Raw genomic sequence first — 20,325 nt, forward strand, 5'->3', positions numbered from 1 at the left:
CACAACAGCGCCTATACTTCCTCAAGAAACTAAGGAAATTTGGCATGTCCATATTAACACTTACCAACTTTTACAGATGTGCCATAGAAAGCATCTTATCTGGCTGCATCACAGCCTGGTATGGCAATTGCTCGGCCCAAGACCGCAAGAAACTTTAGAGAGTTGTGAACACCGCCCAGTCCATCACACGAACCTGCCTCCCATCCATTGACTCCATCTACACCTCCCGCTGCCTGGGGAAAGTGGGCAGCATAATCAAAGACCCCTCCCACCCGGCTTACTCACTCTTCCAACTTTTTCCATCGGGCAGGAGATACAAAAGTCTGAGAACACGCACGAACAGACTCAAAAACAGCTTCTTCCCCGCTGTTACCAGACTCCTAAGCGACCCTCTTATGGACTGACTGCATTAACACTACACCCCTGTATGCCTCACCCGATACCGGTGTTTATGTAGTTACATTGTGTACCTTGTATTGCCCTATTATCTATTTTCTTTTCTTTATTTTTCATGTCCTTAATATTCTGTTGAGCTGCTCGCAGAAAAATACTTTTCACTGTACCACGAAAATGTGACAATAAACAAAATCCAATCCAAATGTTTCGAAAGTGAACTAAGAAAGTACTTGATAAGATGAAGCCTATCATCGAGCTACTTTAAACAGAAATAAATGAAAAGATTTGCATTTATATAGCCCCCTTCGCATCCTCAGAATGACCAAAGTAATTTACAGTCGCCGAAGCACTTCTGAAGTATTGATATTGCTTAATGTAAAGGCCAATACACACACAGCAAATTCCCGTAAACAGCAATGTGATTGTGACCAGAATATCTTTTAGTGACATTTTTTGAAGTGATAAGTAGTGACCCGAACATCAGGGGTAACTTCCCCATTCTTATAGAATCATAGAAATCCTACTGTCAGAAGGAGGCCATTCAGCCCATCGGGTCTGCACCGACCCGCTGAAAGAGTACTTCACCAAGCCCACTTCTCTACCCAATTCCTATAACCCCTTAATCTAACTTACATATCCGGACACTAGGACAATTTAGCTTGGCCAATCCATCTAACGTGCACATCTTTGGACTGTGGGAGGAAACCGGAGCACCCGGAGAAAATCCACGCAGACATGAGGAGAAAGTGCAAACTGCACATAGACAGTCACCATAGGCCAGAATTGAACCTGGGTCCCTGGGCTGTGAGGCAGCAGTGCTAACCACTGTGCCATCGTGCCACCCATTCTTCAAAACAATGTCATTGGATGTTTTACATCCACCTGAGAAGAATAAACAGCACATCAGTTTAATGACAAAGATGACACTTCTAGCAGGCAGCATTTCCTTACTACTGCACTGGAGTATCAACCTAGAATTCTGTGTTCAAGTCCCTCAAGTGGAACTCAAAACTGATTCAAAGTACTTCACAACCAGTGAATATACTGTGTGGAACAACAATTAGTATTGAATTCACTTCATTCAATCAGTACACTTTGTCGAAAGGACCAACACACTTATTCATTCCTGCATCAGTCATTTCTCTCAAATTCAACAAAATGACTCCCGACTAATTTCCTTTGTACTAAACTACCAATACTGACCGAAACCTACCCTCACTGATTTGTATTTAAAAACCTGGCTGCCTGCCTCGGTCTCTTTTATTTTCCATCCTATGTTCACAGTTAGAAGGGAAAGCCTGCCAAACCCCTGCTGACTGCCCAGGACCAGAAATTTCCACGACAATGCTTGTGAGGCATTTACTAATTATGAGATAAGCTAGAAAGTCAATGGGGAAACAACAGAAAGTCCAGTTCATTTGCAATATAACGTTTCACCTCTCTATGTTTGTAACTTCTGATAATAAACTTTGCTTCAGTTCAACATTTAAAAACAAAACTATTTTTTTCCACAAACTCTTTGTTTCAAAAAGTGATCCAAAATTCCTGAACCTGACTTAGATTGCCTAAGGAGCCATTTTACATAAGTGTTAACCTTGGCTCAGTGATGGCATTCTCAGCTCAGAATTTAAAGGTCATGGGTTCAAGCCTCATTTCAGTGACTTGAAAAGACAAGGAGCGGGATTCTCCGACCCCCCGCCGGGTTGGAGAATCGCCGGGAGTCGGCATGAATCCCGCCCCCGCCGTCCTCCTAATTCTCCGGCCCCAAAAAATGGCGGGGTCCGGCGTGACTCAATGGATGCCGGGGCTGCCCGAATTCTACAGCCCGCGATGGGCCGAAGTCCTGCCCGTCTTTTGCCAGTCCCGCCGGCGTAAATTGGAGTAGGTCCGTTACCGGCGGGACATGGCGGCACAGGTGGGCTCCGGGGTTCTTGGGGGAGCGCGGGGGGTATCTGGCCCCAGGAGGTGCCCCCATGGTGGCCTGGCCCACGATCGGGGCCCACCGATCCGCGGGCGGGCCTGTGCCCTGGGGGCACTCTATTCCTCTGCACCGGAGGCTGTAGCGGTCCGCCATTCCCGGTGGGGAAACAAAGCCCACTGCGCATGCGCGGGGATGACCCCAGCATGCACTGGTGCTCCCGCGCATGCACCAACTTGCGCCGGCCGGCTGAGGCCCTTCGGCGCCGGTTCCGCACCTTTGGGGCGGCCCGACGCCGGAGTGGTTCATGCCACTCCGTCCCGCCAGAAACCCCCACCCCGCCGGGTAGGGGAGAATCCCACCCTGGAGATGCCGGCGTTTAACCTGGTGTTGTAAGACTTCTTACTGTGCACAGTAAGAAGTCTTACAACACCAGGTTAAAGTCCAACAGGTTTGTTTCAAATCACTAGCTTTCGGAGCACTGGTCCTTCCTCAGGTGAGTCACCTGAGGAAGAAGCAGTGCTCCGAAAGCTAATGATTTGAAACAAACCTGTTGAAAAGACAAGGCAAACATTTCACTTTTATTATGTATTATGCAGTATCATGAAGTGATCCAGTACTGCAGATGCTACCTATCCCACATGCAAAACCAAGGTCCGCCTCATGCAGATATAAAAGATCCGATCGCAATATTCGAAGAAGGACAGGGCAGTTGTCCCAGTATCCTGGCCAACATCAAGTCCTCAACCAACATCAGCATATTAGGTCATTCACCTCATTATTGTTTGTGGAACTTTGTTATGCGCAGTTTGGCTGGTGCATTCCTGGCATTTCAACACTTCAAAAGGAATTTATTCGCTGTGTCGCAGTTTAGGACATCCTGAAAGCATGAAGGTGCTATATAGGGTGGCACGGTAGCACAGTGGGTAGCACTGTTGCTTCATAGCACCAGGGTCCCAGGTTCGATTCCCAGCTTGGGTCACTGTCTGTGCGGAGTCTGCACGTTCTCCCCGTGTCTGCGTGGGTTTCCTGCGGATGCTCCGGTTTCCTCCCATAAGTCCCGAAAGAAGTGCTGTCAGGTGAATTGGACATTCTGAATTCTCCCTCTGTGTACTTGAACAGGTGCCGGAATGTGGCGACTAGGGACTTTTCACAGTAACCTCATTGCAGTGTTAATGTAAGCCTACTTGTGACAATAAAGATATTATTATTGCATGTAAGTTCTTTCTCTCCTAGTGTATGTTGAGCCAAACATACAATCACAGGACAGTTCTGAGTAAAATGAGATGACTGTCTGCCAGAATTAGTAAAGATGAAATCAGGCACAGGAGTGTATGAAACATTACCACTTGATTCAAACATTTAAGATAACATAATGAATGCTATCATAGGTTATGAACGTTGAGAATTACATTAGGCACGTGGGTAAACCGTCTTAGCTGTCAGGCAGGGTTTAAGTTGTTACGGAATTGCTTGTAATTCTAATGTTAATGGTAATGCAGCCATAACTGGGCTTGTCCACTTGGTTACAATTCAGCAGAATTATAATCAAAACCCAAAATTGCCGTATGGTAAGGCCCAATTAGATTAACTCATTGTATTAAGTGTCACTGACAATTTAACATCTTCATTTAATCCCATTATACCTGCAGTGTGGGTAGAGACACAGGTTCCTTTGTCTTCAAGCTCATTTTGTAGAGCCACCACTTCAACTTCATTCAGGATGCTTCATTTCTAGAATATCTGCAGTGAATTACAAACTTTGTCCATCGCTTCTTTTTTTTTACATTCTTTTGTCTTTCTGTCCACGACACCTTTATCAATCTCCACCTATCGCTGGCCCCCTATCCAACCCCACTGCTCTACCCCCACATTGTTGCCCCATGACAGCCCCATCTCACTTAGCTCAGCCATCACGGTTCTACGCCAGGTTGTCTTTGGCCTGCCTGGCTGTCTCTTCCCTGGTGGTGTCCATCTAATGCCCATTTTGCTATTCTCTCCGTTGGCATTCTGAATAGGTGGCCAAGCCGAAGTGGATGGCATTTGCTCTCACTTATAATGCTGAAACAGTCAGTTTTTTCGTACAAGTTTAAATTGGAGATCGTGTTTGGCCAGGAGATATGGCAGATTTTCCTTAGATATCCATTATGGAAAGCCTCTACTTTGCTCATATCTAACTTGCCAGCATTCTGATCCATACAGCAGAACAGATTTGACATTGCTGTTATATAGCCTAATCTTCGTCTTCATGCTGTACTGCATGGACTTCCAGATGGGTTGAAGTTGAGCAAATGCATTGCGAGCCTAGCAGAGTCCTGCCTTGATGTCTTTCTTGGCCCCATTATCTTTGCTGATGAGACTTCCTCGGTAAACAAAGTCTCCTACTGTCTAGTTCTTTTGGCCTGATTCACATTTTGCAAAAACAACTGTAAACCTTGCTAACATGACCTCACGCCATTGAGGGGAAATTTCTAATCTGTGGGGTACATACAGCGGGGAAGCCCTTTAATTGTATGTTAATCTCTGGAAGTGAAGGACTCATTTTTTCTGTGTGGGAAAACGTCATTACATTACCGGTAGAGGTGGGGTGGGGGAATTGAAAAACGAGATCTCGCTGCCGAGATTCCCATTTTCCATGTCTTGCCAGATTTTGCGCCCTCGTTCCTGTTTGCGTTCGCTGTTAACACGGGTGCAAAATCACAGCAACCATCTTTACTTACTTCTCTGTGTCGTTTTTTAAAATCCCAGTTTTGCATAAATTTTACCTTTTATTCGAACAAAATAAAATTCAGTTTCATGGTAGATATTCTACAATAGTGGATATTCCAAGGAAATGTTTAGTAGGAATGGTTAAATATGGGTCTGAATTAACTCTGAAATCATTTGATGATTTGGAACTTTTCCTGTGAGCAGGAGTAGGATTTGTTGTTTACATTATTTTAAATATGTAGTCAACTAAATTTAAAGAGAAGCTGCTCCTTTCTTCAGATTGGTAGCTGTGCCTTCAGCTGCCTGACTATGAAGCAATGAAATACAATGCCTAAACCTCTGTGCCTCTCTATCTTCGCTTCACTTAAGTCACTTTTTCAAACCTACCTCTTTGATCAAGCTTTTGTTCAAATATCTCCTTCAGTGTGACGTGGTATAATATTTCATTTTATAATAATAATGGCAACAAATTACTTCTGTATAGTTTTTGCCTATCACACAATAAAACACCTCAAGATGCTGCACAGGAACATTATAAACTAATTTAGACACCATTAGGCAATATTTGGGTAGGTGGCCAAAACCTTGGTCAAAGCGATAAATGTTAAGGAGCATCTGAAAGGAAGAAAAAGCTGTAGAGAGTCAGGGAGCTTCCAGAAAGCCAAACGGACAAGATACAGAGAAACTTTGGAACACAGCATCTCAACAATCCCACTCCGAAACACTACTGTTGACGAAGCATATAACCATCACTGTGGTGCCATCTACAAAGCAGCCTGCATGGCAATTACCCGAGGCTACCCGATTCTATATCATAGAATCTCAACAGTGCAGGAGGAGGCTCATTGAGTATCAAGGAAGTTAGACAAAGGAGAACCAATGGACGTGATTTATTGAGATTTTCAGAATGCCTTTGACAAGGTGCCGCAGAGGAGACTGTTAAATAAGTTAAGAGCTCATGGTGTTCAGGGTAAGATCCTGGCAAGGATCGAGGATTGGTTGACTGGCAGAAGGCAGAGAGTGGGGATAAAGGGGTCTTTTTCAGGATGGCATCCAATGACTGATAGACGTTTAGCTGCTGTGGTATAAAGAGTCAAAGGTTCTGTTACTTTTCCACAAAACACCTTTAATTTCCTTCAATAGACTTTGCACAAAACTCCAACGTCACACCACCTGACAAGAGCCACCTGAAGCCCCTTTACATATCAGTGTCAATTATTGGATGCTTAACATAAATGAGACAACTAATTGGAATGTCTCTTAACCCATTACTTAACCCATTATTTAACAGTCTCCCCTTTCTTGGAGGAAAAAAAGTAATTAGGTGAAACAAAGTTACAAGAAACTCAAATACACACACGCAATTTCCCCCCTTATTTTTTTTTCATTTTGGAAAGAAGAAAAAAACAGTCACAGAAACAGGCAATTGGATTGCTGACAGTCCAATATATTTAAATGCACCAGAAGCCTGACTTCCAACCCTGAATTCTTTCCTCAAACCAGAGATTACAATAGCTTCAAAATCACTAGTTTCACCCCACAAAAAATCATCGGCATGCATCATAAAGATGCCAGAAAGATTTCCTTTATAGTGCCAGTAAAACATTGCATGATCTGCTTTCAACTGGCAACAGCCTAACTTTAACAAAACTGACCTTACCAAAAAGTACCAGACTCTAGACGCATCATTCAATCCATATACACATTTGTTCAACTTCCAGAGTACCCCTTCCGTGTTAGCTGCCTCTTTCGGAGGATGGAGAAAAATGTCTCTTTGGAGCTGATGCCCCTGCAAAAATGCAGCTTTTATATCTATAGATTTGCATTCCCATGCCTTTGTGGCTAATAGAGCCAAGAAGATCTTTTAAAATAACCTTTCCTGCCGTGGGTGAATCTACCCTTAAATCCTGATCTTCTAAGTTTTCTTCAAATCCCCTTGCGATAAGCCTGGCCTTTGCCTTATAAGTTCCATCCGGAAGAACCTTTCCTGTCCAAATTCATTTGTGGGATAGAGCTGTTTGTCCCCTATCCGGTATTTCCATGTATACCCCAAATTCACTCCAACTATGCAGTTCTTGCTGTTTGGCATCTTTGATAACTTTTTCATCTAATTTATTGGAAGCCACCAAAATCTCACGCGCATTTGGGCTTCTACTCCTATTAGTATTTGTAGTCTTACTCGTGTTCCGAGATCTTGATAAACTAAGTCAGCTCTCCCGCCTGGTATCTTCTTCTATACTGCTACTGCTTGATCTTTCCCTTCTGCTGTGGGATGTCCTTTCAATAGTTCTCGACCTTTTCCTGCGGACCTGTTCACTATCTGATGTACTATCAGAACTGGCACTGCGTTTCTGTGCCCTCCGTTTTTGAACTTTGTTTTCCCAAATAGACTGGGACTTTTTTCCCTGGAGCGTAGGAGGCTTAGGGGTGATCTTATAGAGGTCTATAAAATAATGAGGGGCATAGATAAGGTAGATAGTCAACATCTTTTCCCAAAGGTAGGGGAGTCTAAAACTAGAGGGCATAGGTTTAAGGTGAGAGGGGAGAGAATCAGAAGGGCCCAGAGGGGCAATTTCTTCACTCAGAGGGTAGTGAGTGTCTGGAATGTGCTGCCAGAGGTAGTAGTAGAGGCGGGTACATAGAACATAGAACATAGAAAATACAGCACAGAACAGGCCCTTCGGCCCACGATGTTGTGCCGAACCTTTGTCCTAGATTAATCATAGATTATCATTGAATTTACAGTGCAGAAGGAGGCCATTCGGCCCTTTGAGTCTGCACCGGCTCTTGGAAAGAGCACCCTACCCAAACTCAACACCTTCACCCAACACCAAGGGCAATTTGGACATTAAGGGCAATTTATCATTGGCCAATTCACCTAACCTGCACATCTTTGGATTGTGGGAGGAAACCGGAGCACCCGGAGGAAACCCACGCAGACACGGGGAGGACGTGCAGACTCCGCACAGTCAGTGACCCAAGCCGGAATCAAACCTGGGACCCTGGAGCTGTGAAGCAATTGTGCTATCCACAATGCTACCGTGCTGCCCTTGAGAACAAATAAATCTACACTATATCATTTAACCGTAATCCATGTACCTATCCAATAGCTGCTTGAAGGTCCCTAATGTTTCCGACTCAACTACTTCCACAGGCAGTGCATTCCATGCCCCCACTACTCTCTGGGTAAAGAACCTACCTCTGATATCCCTCCTATATCTTCCACCTTTCACCTTAAATTTATGTCCCCTTGTAATGGTTTGTTCCACCCGGGGAAAAAGTCTCTGACTGTCTACTCTATCTATTCCCCTGATCATCTTATAAACCTCTATCAAGTCGCCCCTCATCCTTCTCCGTTCTAATGAGAAAAGGCCTAGCACCCTCAACCTTTCCTCGTAAGACCTACTCTCCATTCCAGGCAACATCCTGGTAAATCTTCTTTGCACCTTTTCCAAAGCTTCCACATCCTTCCTAAAATGAGGCGACCAGAACTGTACACAGTACTCCAAATGTGGCCTTACCAAAGTTTTGTACAGCTGCATCATCACCTCACGGCTCTTAAATTCAATCCCTCTGTTAATGAACGCGAGCACACCATAGGCCTTCTTCACAGCTCTATCCACTTGAGTGGCAACTTTCAAAGATGTATGAACATAAACCCCAAGATCTCTCTGCTCCTCCACATTGCCAAGAACTCTACCGTTAACCCTGTATTCCGCATTCATATTTGTCCTTCCAAAATGGACAACCTCACACTTTTCAGGGTTAAACTCCATCTGCCACTTCTCAGCCCAGCTCTGCATCCTATCTATGTCTCTTTGCAGCCGACAACAGCCCTCCTTACTATCCACAACTCCACCAATCTTCGTATCATCTGCAAATTTACTGACCCACCCTTCAACTCCCTCATCCAAGTCATTAATGAAAATCACAAACAGCAGAGGACCCAGAACTGATCCCTGCGGTACGCCACTGGTAACTGGGATCCAGGCTGAATATTTGCCATCCACCACCACTCTCTGACTTCTATCGGTTAGCCAGTTCGTTATCCAACTGGCCAAATTTCCCACTATCCCATGCCTCCTTACTTTCTGCATAAGCCTACCATGGGGAACTTTATCAAATGCCTTACTAAAATCCATGTACACTACATCCACTGCTTTACCTTCATCCACATGCTTGGTCACCTCCTCAAAGAATTCAATAAGATTTGTAAGGCAAGGTACAATTGTGTCTTTTAAAAAGCATTTAGATAGTTACATGGGTAAGGTGGGTATAGACGGTTATGGGCCAAGTGCGGGCAACTGGGACTTGCTTAATGGTAAAAACTGGGCGGCATGGACTGGTTGGGCTGAAGGGCCTGTTTCCATGCTGTAAACTTCTATGATTCTATGATTCTAATCCATTGTCTTGACTCCCTCCCCTGAATGCTGTACATTAAACCAATGTTTATACTTTCCAGTGGCCTTCCCTGCTCTACTAATAACAGTTGCATCCTTCCATTGACTAGACACTTCAAAGTATGTCACTTTTGTACCAACTTTTGGCATTTACCCTTTCGGAAAAATGGCCTGTTCTAATTCATCAGAAGTGTTGTGTTCCTCTATAGAAACCCTGTCTATATCAGTTAACTGGTCCTCATAGTTCTGTAACACGTGCGTACCAGATGACTCTGGTTCCTCGTCCTGTCTGTCTGCTCTGTCTAAATTTGAAAATTTGTAATCTGTACCCATTATCCTTGATGAATGTACCCTAACAGTTTGATTACCATGTTGCAAAATAATTGTTTGCCACCTATGCCTATGATCTTCCCTAGGCCTTTCCGTTCATTAGAATTGTCTCTCTTATAGTATACCATGTCTCCTTGCTGAAAAATGGCATCTGATGGCCGTACATTATGTCTTAAAGCTCTGCGAATTCTTTCAGAGACTTCTGCTTCCAAAAAAGCTTTTCTACTGTAATGCATTTAAATGCTCAGCAAAAGCAGAACCAATTGTAGTCCCTTCCCAAGCTGGAGGCTGGTCACTTGTTCGACGGCTTCCAGTGTGGGAAGGTGACAGCAAGGTCCCCCCGACAGTGTATGGATTGGATCAGGAGTGGAGCGGTGAAAAAAGGGATCTTGGAGCAGCGAAAAGTGAGAGGGAGAAAAAGCCAGATGGCAGCGGGTGGAGACCAAGCAGAATGGGCGCAGTGGTCGCAGGAGCAGCAGGAGTTTCTTAAACGCTGCTTTGAGGAGCTGAAGACAGAAATGCTGGCGCCAATGAAGGCGGCAATTGAGAAGCTAGTGGAGACCCAGAGGGCCCAGGGGGCGGCGATCCAGGAGGTGCGACAAAAAGCCGCGGATAACGAGGATGAGATCTTGGGCCTGGCGGTGAAGGTGGAGGCACACGAGGCGCTGCACAAGAGGTGGGCGGAAAGATTTGAGGACCTGGAGAATAGGTCGAGGAGGAAGAATCTTTGGATTTTGGGTCTCCCTGAAGGAGTTGAGGGGCCTGATACCGGGGCATATGTGAGCACGATGCTCAATTCGCTGATGGGCGTGGGAGCCTTCCCGAGCCCCCTGTAGCTAGATGGGGCTCATCAGGTCCTGGCAAGGAGACTCAAGGCCAACGAGCCGCCAAGGGCTGTAGTGGTGAGGTTTCACCGCTTTATGGATAGAGGGTGTGTCTTGAGATGGGCCAAGAAAGAGCGAGCAGCAGGTGGGAGAACACGGAGATCCGAATCTACCAGGACTGGAGTGCAGAGGTGGCCAAGAAGAGAGCTGGCTTTAATCGGGCCAAGACGGTGCTCCATCGGAAGGGGGTGATGTTCGGTATGCTGCAGCCAGCGCGATTGTGGGTCACATTCCAAGATCGACACCACTATTTCGAAACGCCTGAGGAGGCTTGGAGCTTTATACAGACTGAAAAGTTGGACTCAAATTGAGGGTCTGTGGTTGTGGGGGGGATGTCTGCTGTTAATTCATCTTTGAAAGTTGCCACTCAAGTGGATAGAGCTGTGAAGAAGGCCTATGGTGTGCTCGCGTTCATTAACAGAGCCGTGAGGTGATGATGCAGCTGTACAAAACTTTGGTAAGGCCACATTTGGAGGACTGTGTACAGTTCTGGTCGCCTCATTTTAGGAAGGATGTGGAAGCTTTGGAAAAGGTGAAAAGAAGATTTACCAGGATGTTGCCTGGAATGGAGAGTAGGTCTTACGAGGAAAGGTTGAGGGTGCTAGGCCTTTTCTCATTAGAACGGAGAAGGATGAGGGGCGACTTGATAGAGGTTTATAAGATGACCATGGGAATAGATAGAGTAGACAGTCAGAGACTTTTTCCCCGGGTGGAACAAACCATTACAAGGGGACATAAATTTAAGGTGAAAGGTGGAAGATATAGGAGGGATATCAGAGGTAGGTTCTTTACCCAGAGAGTAGTGGGGGCATGGAATGTACTGCCTGTGGAGGTAGTTGAGTCGGAAACATTAGGGACCTTCAAGCAGCTATTGGATAGGTACATGGATTACGGTAAAATGATATAGTGTAGATTTATTTGTTCTTAAGGGGAGCACGGTAGCATTGTGGATAGCACAATTGCTTCACAGCTCCAGGGTCCCAGGTTCGATTCCGGCTTGGGTCACTGTCTGTGCGGAGTCTGCACGTCCTCCCCGTGTCTGCGTGGGTTTCCTCCGGGTGCTCCGGTTTCCTCCCACAGTCCAAAGATGTGCACATTAGGTGGATTGGCCATGATAAATTGCCCTTAGTGTCCAAAATTGCCCTTGGTGTTGGGTGGAGGTGTTGAGTTTGGGTAGGGTGCTCTTTCCCAGAGCCGGTGCAGACTCAAAGGGCCGAATGGCCTCCTTCTGCACTGTAAATTCAATGATAATCTGTGATTAATCTAGGACAAAGGTTCGGCACAACATCGTGGGCTGAAGGGCCTGTTCTGTGCTGTATTTTCTATGTTCTATGTTCTATGTATATATGGTTTTGATCACGTGTAGGGAATGTTCGCATGGCTGGATGGGGATGGGTGAAGGGATTTGATGGGGAGGCTGTGGGAGAGTGTGGGCGCCGGTGTTGGAGGGAGGGGAGGCCCGGGGCTGGGGGAATTGAGATAAGGCCGCAAAAGGAGCTGCGCCAGAGGGGGCGGGGCCGGCTCAGGAAAGCGCGGGCTTTTTCCCGCGCTAGGGAAGGACGGCGGTGGGGGTCGGAGGAGCGCACACTGACTGAAGGGGAGGGGGGATTCCCACACTGGGGGGGCCGATGGGAAGGCGGGAGAGGCCGGGGTCAGCAGGAGTCAGCTGACTTACGGGAGTGTTATGGGGGGAGCAAATGAGCTAGACATGGATCTAGCAGGGGAGAAGGGGGGGAGGGGGGTATAGGGTTGCTGCTGCATTGGCCAATGGGGAACTGGAAATAGGAGAGGTGGTCGGGGCGGGGGTCCGCCGTCTGGGGGACTGGAGAGTGCGGGAGGCGCGGGCACATAACTGGCCTAGAAAAGGAGATGGCCAGTCGGCGGGGGGCGGGGTGAGAAGCCCCCCAATCCAGCTGATAACTTGGAATGTGAGGGGCCTGAATGGGCCAATTAAGAGGGCCCGAATGCTCGCGCACTTAAAGGGACTGAAGGCAGACGTGGCCATGCTTCAGGAGACACATTTGAAGGTGGCATACCAGGTCAGATTGAGAAAGGGATGGGTAGGACAGATATTCCATTCGGGGCTGGATGCGAAGAACAGAGGGGTTGCAATACTAGTGGGGAAGCGGGTGTCATTTGCGGCCAAGAATATTGTAGTGGATAATGGAGGTCGATATATGATGGTGAGCAGTAGGTTGCAGGGGGTGTGGGTGGTACTGGTAAATGTATATGCCCCAAACTGGGATGATGCCGGATTTATGAAGCGCATGCTGGGTCGGATTCCGGACCTGGAGGCAGGAAGCTTGATAATGGGTGGGGATTTCAACACGGTGCTGGATCCAGCATTAGATCGCTCCAGATCCAAGCCGGGGAAGAGGCCGGCTGCGGCCAAGGTGCTTAGGGGGTTTATGGACCAGATTGGTGGAGTGGATCCATGCAGGTTTGCTAGGCCCCTGGCCAGGGAATTCTTATTCTTTTCCCATGTACATAGAGCCTACTCCCAGATAGATTTTTTTGTTTTGAGTAGGGCGCTAATCCCGAAAATGGAAGGAACGGAGTATTCGGCCATAGCCATATCAGGTCATGCGGATCCTAAGGGAGTTTGGGGACTTCTCGGGCTATAAGCTCAACGTAGAGAAAAGTGAGCTCTTTGTGGTGCATCCAGGGGACCAGGGAAGGGGGATAGACGACCTACCATTGAAGAGGGCGGAAAGGAACTTTCGGTACTTGAAGATCCAGGTGGCTGGGAGCTGGGGGGCAGCAAATGTGGTCCCTTTGTTCAAAAAGGGGAGCAGAGACAACCCCGGCAACTATAGACCGGTGAGCCTCACGTCTGTAGTGGGTAAAGTCTTGGAGGGGATTATAAGAGACAAGATTTATAATCATCTAGATAGGAATAATATGATCAGGGATAGTCAGCATGGCTTTGTGAAGGGTAGGTCATGCCTCACAAACCTTATTGAGTTCTTTGAGAAGGTGACTGAACAGGTAGACGAGGGTAGAGCAGTTAATGTGGTGTATATGGATTTCAGCAAAGCGGTTGATAAGGTTCCCCACGGTAGGCTATTGCAAAAAATACGGAGGCTGGGGATTGAGGGTGATTTAGAGATGTGGATCAGAAATTGGCTAGCTGAAAGAAGACAGAGGGTGGTGGTTGATGGGAAATGTTCAGAATGGAGTACAGTCACAAGTGGAGTACCACAAGGATCTGTTCTGGGGCCGTTGCTGTTTGTCATTTTTATCAATGACCTAGAGGAAGGCGCAGAAGGGTGGGTGAGTAAATTTGCAGACGATACTAAAGTCGGTGGTGTTGTCGATAATGTGGAAGGATGTAGCAGGTTACAGAGGGATATAGATAAGCTGCAGAGCTGGGCTGAGAGGTGGCAAATGGAGTTTAATGTAGAGAAGTGTGAGGTGATTCACTTTGGAAGGAATAACAGGAATGCGGAATATTTGGCTAATGGTAAAGTTCTTGAAAGTGTGGATGAGCAGAGGGATCTAGGTGTCCATGTACATAGATCCCTGAAAGTTGCCACCCAGGTTGATAGGGTTGTGAAGAAGGCCTATGGAGTGTTGGCCTTTATTGGTAGAGGGATTGAGTTCCGGAGTCGGGAGGTCATGTTGCAGCTGTACAGAACTCTGGTACGGCCGCATTTGGAGTATTGCGTACAGTTCTGGTCACCGCATTATAGGAAGGACGTGGAGGCTTTGGAGCGGGTGCAGAGGAGATTTACCAGGATGTTGCCTGGTATGGAGGGAAAATCTTATGAGGAAAGGCTGATGGACTTGAGGTTGTTTTCGTTGGAGAGAAGGAGGTTAAGAGGAGACTTAATAAAGGCATACAAAATGATCAGGGGGTTGGATAGGGTGGACAGTGAGAGCCTTCTCCCGCGGATGGATATGGCTGGCACGAGGGGACATAACTTTAAACTGAGGGGTAATAGATATAGGACAGAGGTCAGAGGTAGGTTCTTTACGCAAAGAGTAGTGAGGCCATGGAATGCCCTATCTGCTACAGTAGTGAACTCGCCAACATTGAGGGCATTTAAAAGTTTATTGGATAAACATATGGATGATAATGGCATAGTGTAGGTTCGATGGCTTTTGTTTCGGTGCAACATCGTGGGCCGAAGGGCCTGTACTGCGCTGTATTGTTCTATGTTCTATGTTCTAAGCTCAATTTGACGCGATTGGTGGAGCAGATGGAGGAGGATTTCAAAAGATGGGATGTGATGCCACTCTCGCTAGCGGGCAGGGTACAGTCGTTTAAAATGATGGTCCTCCCGAGGTTTCTCTTTGTGTTCCAGTGCCTTCCCATTATGATTACCAAGGCCTTTTTTAAATGGGTAGGTAGGAGCATCATGGGTTTCGTGTGGGCAAATAAGACCCCGAGGGTAAAGAGGGTGTTTCTGGAGCGTAGCAGGGACAGGGTGGGCTGGCGCTGCCGGATCTGTGCGGCTATTATTGGGCAGCCAACGTGGCGATGATCCGTAAGTGGGTAATAGAGGGAGGGGGGGTGGCGTGGAAGAGGTTGGAGATGGTGTCCTGCAGGGGCACGAGCCTGAGGGCGCTGGTGACGGCACCGCTGCCGCTCTCGCCGACAAGGTACACCACGGGTCTGGTGGTGGCGGCAACGTTGAAGATCTGGGGGCAGTGGAGACGACACAAGGGTGAGGTGGGAGCCTCGGTTTGGTCCCCGATTCGGGAGAACCATCGGTTCGTCCCGGGAACAATGGATGGGGGGTTTCGGAGCTGGCATCGGGCAGGGATCAGAAGAATGGGGGACCTGTTTATAGATGGGGCGTTTGCGAGCCTAGGGGCGCTGGAGGAGAAGTTTGGGTTGCCCCCGGGAAATGCGTTCAGGTATATGCAAGTGAGGGCATTTGTGAGGCGGCAGGTGAGGGAATTCCCGTTGCTCCCGGCACAGAGGATTCAGGACAGGGTGATTTCGGGTGTATGGGTCGGAGAAGTCAATGTTTCGGCAATCTACCAGGAGCTGAAAGTAGAGGAGGAGGTTTCGGTAGAGGAGCTAAAGGGCAAGTGGGAGGAGGAGCTTGGGGAGGAGATTGATGAGGGTCTGTGGGCTGATGCCCTGAGTAGGGTTAACTCCTCTTCCTCTTGCGCCAGGCTCAGCCTAATACAATTCAAGGTTACTCACAGGGCGTATATGACAGGGGCGAGGTTGAGTGAGTTCTTTGGGGTGGAGGACAGATGTGGGAGGTGCTCGGGAAGCCCGGCGAATCACGTCCACATGTTCTGGTCATGCCCGGCACTGGAGGGGTTTTGGAGGGGTCTCGCGAGGACTATGTCCAAGGTGGTGAAAGTCCAGGTCAAGCCGAGTTGGGGGTTGGCACTATTTGGGGTAACGGACGAGCCAGGAGGCGAAAGAGGCTGGTATCCTGGCCTTTGCGTCCCTGGTAGCCAGCCGGAGGATCTTGCTATTATGGAAGGACGCGAAGCCCCCCAGTGTGGAAGCCTGGATAAATGACATGGCAGGGTTCATTAAGTTGGAGAGAATAAAGTTTGCAGGGGTTCTTCAGGCAGTGGCAACCATTCCTAGACTATCTCGCGGAGCGCTAGGAGGAGGTCAGCAGCAGCAGCAACCCAGGGCGGGGAGGGGAGGGGGGGTGGCTCTGTCTGGGAGGTATCTGGGCGGGTGGGGGGGGGGTTCCCCAAGGATACTTTTGAATGTTATATGGGGGGGGTTAATATATGTGGGAGAAACCCAATGTATCAGTAGTTTATTAATTTTGATTGTGATGTTTGTGTTCTTTCTTCTTTTTGTTATGGGGGGGTTTGTTTGTTACAAAAATTTTGTTGGAAAAATTTGAATAAACATTTTTTTTTAAAAAATCTAAGATGGACGGAATTTTAGGGTTTCCACCAAACACTAATTGATAGGGACTATAGCCCCCAATCATCTGCAATGAATTATTTGCATGTACCACCCATGCTAAAGCTGAATTTAACTTGCAGTTTGGTCTATCCACCAAAATTTTCCGGAGCATGTCATCTATTACCGCGTGGTTTCTTTCACACACACCATTACTAAATGGGCTTTCCGCAGCCGTATTCCGAACTGTGATATTCACATTTTCACACATATCCCTAAACTCATCATTAGCAAATTCTCCCCCATTGTTTAAGGAATTTTGCCGGTGGGCTCATTCCTGTCCCTATCTGTTTTTCCACAATTTGATCCAGAATTACGCTCTTTTCTTTACTTCGTACAATCGTTGATTGATTAAATCTGGTTCCTAAATCTACAAAATGCAAAATAAATATATTTTTGGCTTTATCCCAGATCTTAAGGTCCATGGCCACAATGTCGTTAAAATCCTTGGCCAAAGGTAAGGTTACTATTGGTCGTGCTGGTGTTCTTCTGTACTTCCTACAAACTTCACAGCGATCACTAACCTGTTCTATCAGTTTAGTATAGTCTTCATCCCTTTCCCCTGCATCCTTTAATACATTTTTCAGCCTCCGAGGAAACGGATGCGCAAATTGCCTATGCAGTTTTAATACAGAAAGCTTTTTATCAGCTAAAGTCCCATTTTCAACTGCCATTAACATATCCTTAACAACTGTACTTGAAATATTATTTGTCAATAATGGAATACAATAGTGTCCCGACTGTGTAAATTGTAAGTCCACCGTCTTTCCAAAAACTGTTGCCTTATCCTGTTCCATATCCAGTTTCATGTGTGCTTTCTTCATTGACGGTCTGCTCAGAAGCAAAGGTATCTCACTTGATACAACATCCGTGCTAATGAAATGATTCACTCCGGCAATATTGCAAGAGATCACCACTCTTTTCAGCGACTTCAGAGTATTATCATCCCCAAACCTGAAACTTGTGGAACTTTCAAATTCCTTAACCTTGTTACGATTTTCAGCATTCAAGGAGTCCGGGTAACATTTTAACCAGTCAATTCCACACACAGTAGATGTGCAGCCACTGTCCAGTACAGCACAATTGAACGATTCTGCAACCAACACCCTCATTACCGGTGTAAAGCCACTTGTTAATAGGACAATGCCTTCTTTCTGGTCACTATTTTTTTCCTCTTCTGACTCTTCCGTGTCATGTGTCGCTTCACACGTGTTGGGCAGTTGAAAACATAATGGTATTGTGAGTCACATCGAAAACATCGAATTATCATACACCGGGCATTTCTGGGGTTCATCTTCCTATTGTAGGTTCTAATTGGGTTTCTTTCTTCATACTTTCCGGGTCCCGATCTCCCTCTATTGTCTTGGAACCTGTTTGTAGCCGTGCGGTTTCGCCATCCTGTTAATAGTGTGTCTTCTATATTCTGCTTTATTGCAGACTGACCTATGCGGTTCATCAGAGCCATCGGAATCAAATGTTTCCCAGAAACTTTTTTTAAAGCTTCTGTCATCTGATCGAATAAGGTACCCTTATCCGCATACTGAACTCCTGTCAAAACAAGGAGCCTATCCATGTTGCTCACTCTAGCACAGTCAAGTAATTTAAAGGCCAACACAGATTGTGGAAATTCCAGGTTGTGTTTCTGCAGCCTTTTATATAGTCTGCCAAATTCCATTATATAGTCTTCCATGGAGAATTCCTCTATTTTACGGAACCTATCAAAATCTGACCATGCTTCATACGCACTTAACAAGTCATCCTTTTTATAAATCTTATCCATATCACGTAATAGAGTCTCCTACTTTTGAGTCTAACTCTTCCAATTCCAGCTCAGAAAACCCTTTGCTTCAGATTTTACTGTCATAAGGTAAAGAAATCAGCTCCTCCAACCCAATTGGCGCCCCCAAACCAGCCACCTCCTGCTCCTCCACCCTCGGGAACCTCAGTTGATCCAGAAATCATAACCTAGGGAGGTTATGCTGCAATTGTATAGGGTGTTGGTGAGGCCGCATCTGGAGTATTGTGTTCAGTTTTGGTCTCCTTACCTGAGAAAGGACATATTGGCACTGGAGGGAGTGCAGAGGAGATTCACTAGGTTGATCCCAGAGTCGAGGGGATTAGATTATGACGAGAGGTTGAGTAGGCTGGGACTGTACTCATTGGAGTTTAGAAGGATGCGGGGGGATCTTATTGAAACATATAAAATTATGAAGGGAATAGATAGGATAGATGCGGGCAGGTTGTTTCCACTGGTTGGGGAAAGCAGAACTAGGGGCATAGCCTCAAAATAAGGGGAAGTAGATTAAGGACGGAGTTTAGGAGGAACTTCTTCACCCAAAGGGTTGTGAATCTCTGGAATTCTTTGCCCAGTGAAGCAGTTGAGGCTCCTTCTTTAAACGTTTTTAAGAAAAAGATAGATGCCTTTCTAAAGAATAAAGGGATTCGGGGATATGGTATACGGGCCGGAGAGTGGAGCTGAGTCCACAAAGATCAGCCATGATCTCATTAAATGGCGGAGCAGGCTCGAGGGGCCAGATGGCCTACTCCTGTTCCTAGTTCTTATGTAAAGAGCCAATGCCAAATCTTGTTTTCTCTTTCCCAAGGCAGTCACCTTAGTCCACATAACTACTGCACTTGTCCATTGGTCGTACGATCCCCTTTCAGAAAATAAGGGGGGGTAATCATATCAAGGGTCAGTGCTGGGACCACAACATTTCACAACATACATTAATGATCTGGAAGAAGGAACTGAAGGCACTGTTGCTAAGTTTGCAGATGATACAAAGATCTGTAGAGGGACAGGTAGTATTGAGGAAGCAGGCGAGCTGCAGAAGGACGTGGACAGGCTAGAGAGTGGGCAAAGAAGTGGCAGATGGAATGTGGAAAAGTGTGAGGTTATGCAGTCTGGAAGGAGAAATGGAGGCATAGATTATTTTCTAAATGGGGAAATGCTGAAGAAATCAGAATATCAAAGGGACTTGGAAGTCCTTGTTCACGATTCTCTTAAGGTTGACGTGCAGGTGCAGTCGACAGTTAGAAAGGCAAATGCAATGTTAGCATTCATGTTGAGAGGGCTAGAATACAAGACCAGGGATGTAGTCTTGAGGCTATATAAGGCTCTGGTCAGACCCCATTTGGAGTAATGTGAGCAGATTTGGGCCCCGTATCTAAGGAAGGATGTGCTGGCCTTGGAAAGGGTCCAGAAGAACAATCCTTGGAATGAAGAGTTTGTCGTATGAGGATCAGTTGAGGACTCAGGGTCTGTACTCATTGGAGTTTAGAAGGATAGGGGTGATCTTATTAAAACTTACAGGATACTCCGAGGCCTGGATAGAGTGAAGAAAACTGGAGCACTTGGCGGAAACCCACGCAGACATGGGGAGATAGTGCAGACTCCGCACAGACAGTGACCCAAGCAGGGAATCGAATCTTCAGAGATTCACTTTTACTCTGCAATTGCACCATTATTGTTTCACAACTAACAGTCGCAGTCTCAACAACGATCATCTATTTTCCCTTTTAATGTGATTTCAATGTTTCTACGGTCCTCCTCTTGTATGCTACTCATCATCAGAGGGACCTGTATTTTTTGCTAATGTTAGTGCCTCTGCTTCCACTGAGCTACAGTCATTTTGAACTTCCATGACAAAACTTTTAACTAAGTCTAACAATTATGGAGTATTCAATAATGTATCAACATTTTGCATTTCATAAAAGAATAAAAACAGCAATACCACACTTTTCAAACTTCCCTGCTCAAGATTTTGCTTCAGCTTTCACACATGTTTTTTTCTC

General features: G+C 46.4%; 2 long non-coding RNA genes across 2 annotated transcripts in view; both read left to right on the forward strand.

Annotated features, from left to right (window-relative positions):
• The window catches only part of LOC140411734 (uncharacterized), a 355,339-nt gene that overhangs the window by 180,935 nt on the left and 154,079 nt on the right, over positions 1 to 20,325 (forward strand). The window lies entirely within an intron of this gene.
• The window catches only part of LOC140411733 (uncharacterized), a 55,391-nt gene continuing 53,031 nt past the window's right edge, over positions 17,966 to 20,325 (forward strand). Inside the window, exon 1 of the long non-coding RNA XR_011940974.1 lies at positions 17,966 to 18,053. This is a non-coding gene — a long non-coding RNA (uncharacterized lncRNA). The remainder of the gene's footprint in view (positions 18,054 to 20,325) is intronic.

Source organism: Scyliorhinus torazame, chromosome 4 (assembly GCF_047496885.1).
Source record: "Scyliorhinus torazame isolate Kashiwa2021f chromosome 4, sScyTor2.1, whole genome shotgun sequence".
Taxonomy (NCBI): Eukaryota; Metazoa; Chordata; class Chondrichthyes; order Carcharhiniformes; family Scyliorhinidae; genus Scyliorhinus; species Scyliorhinus torazame.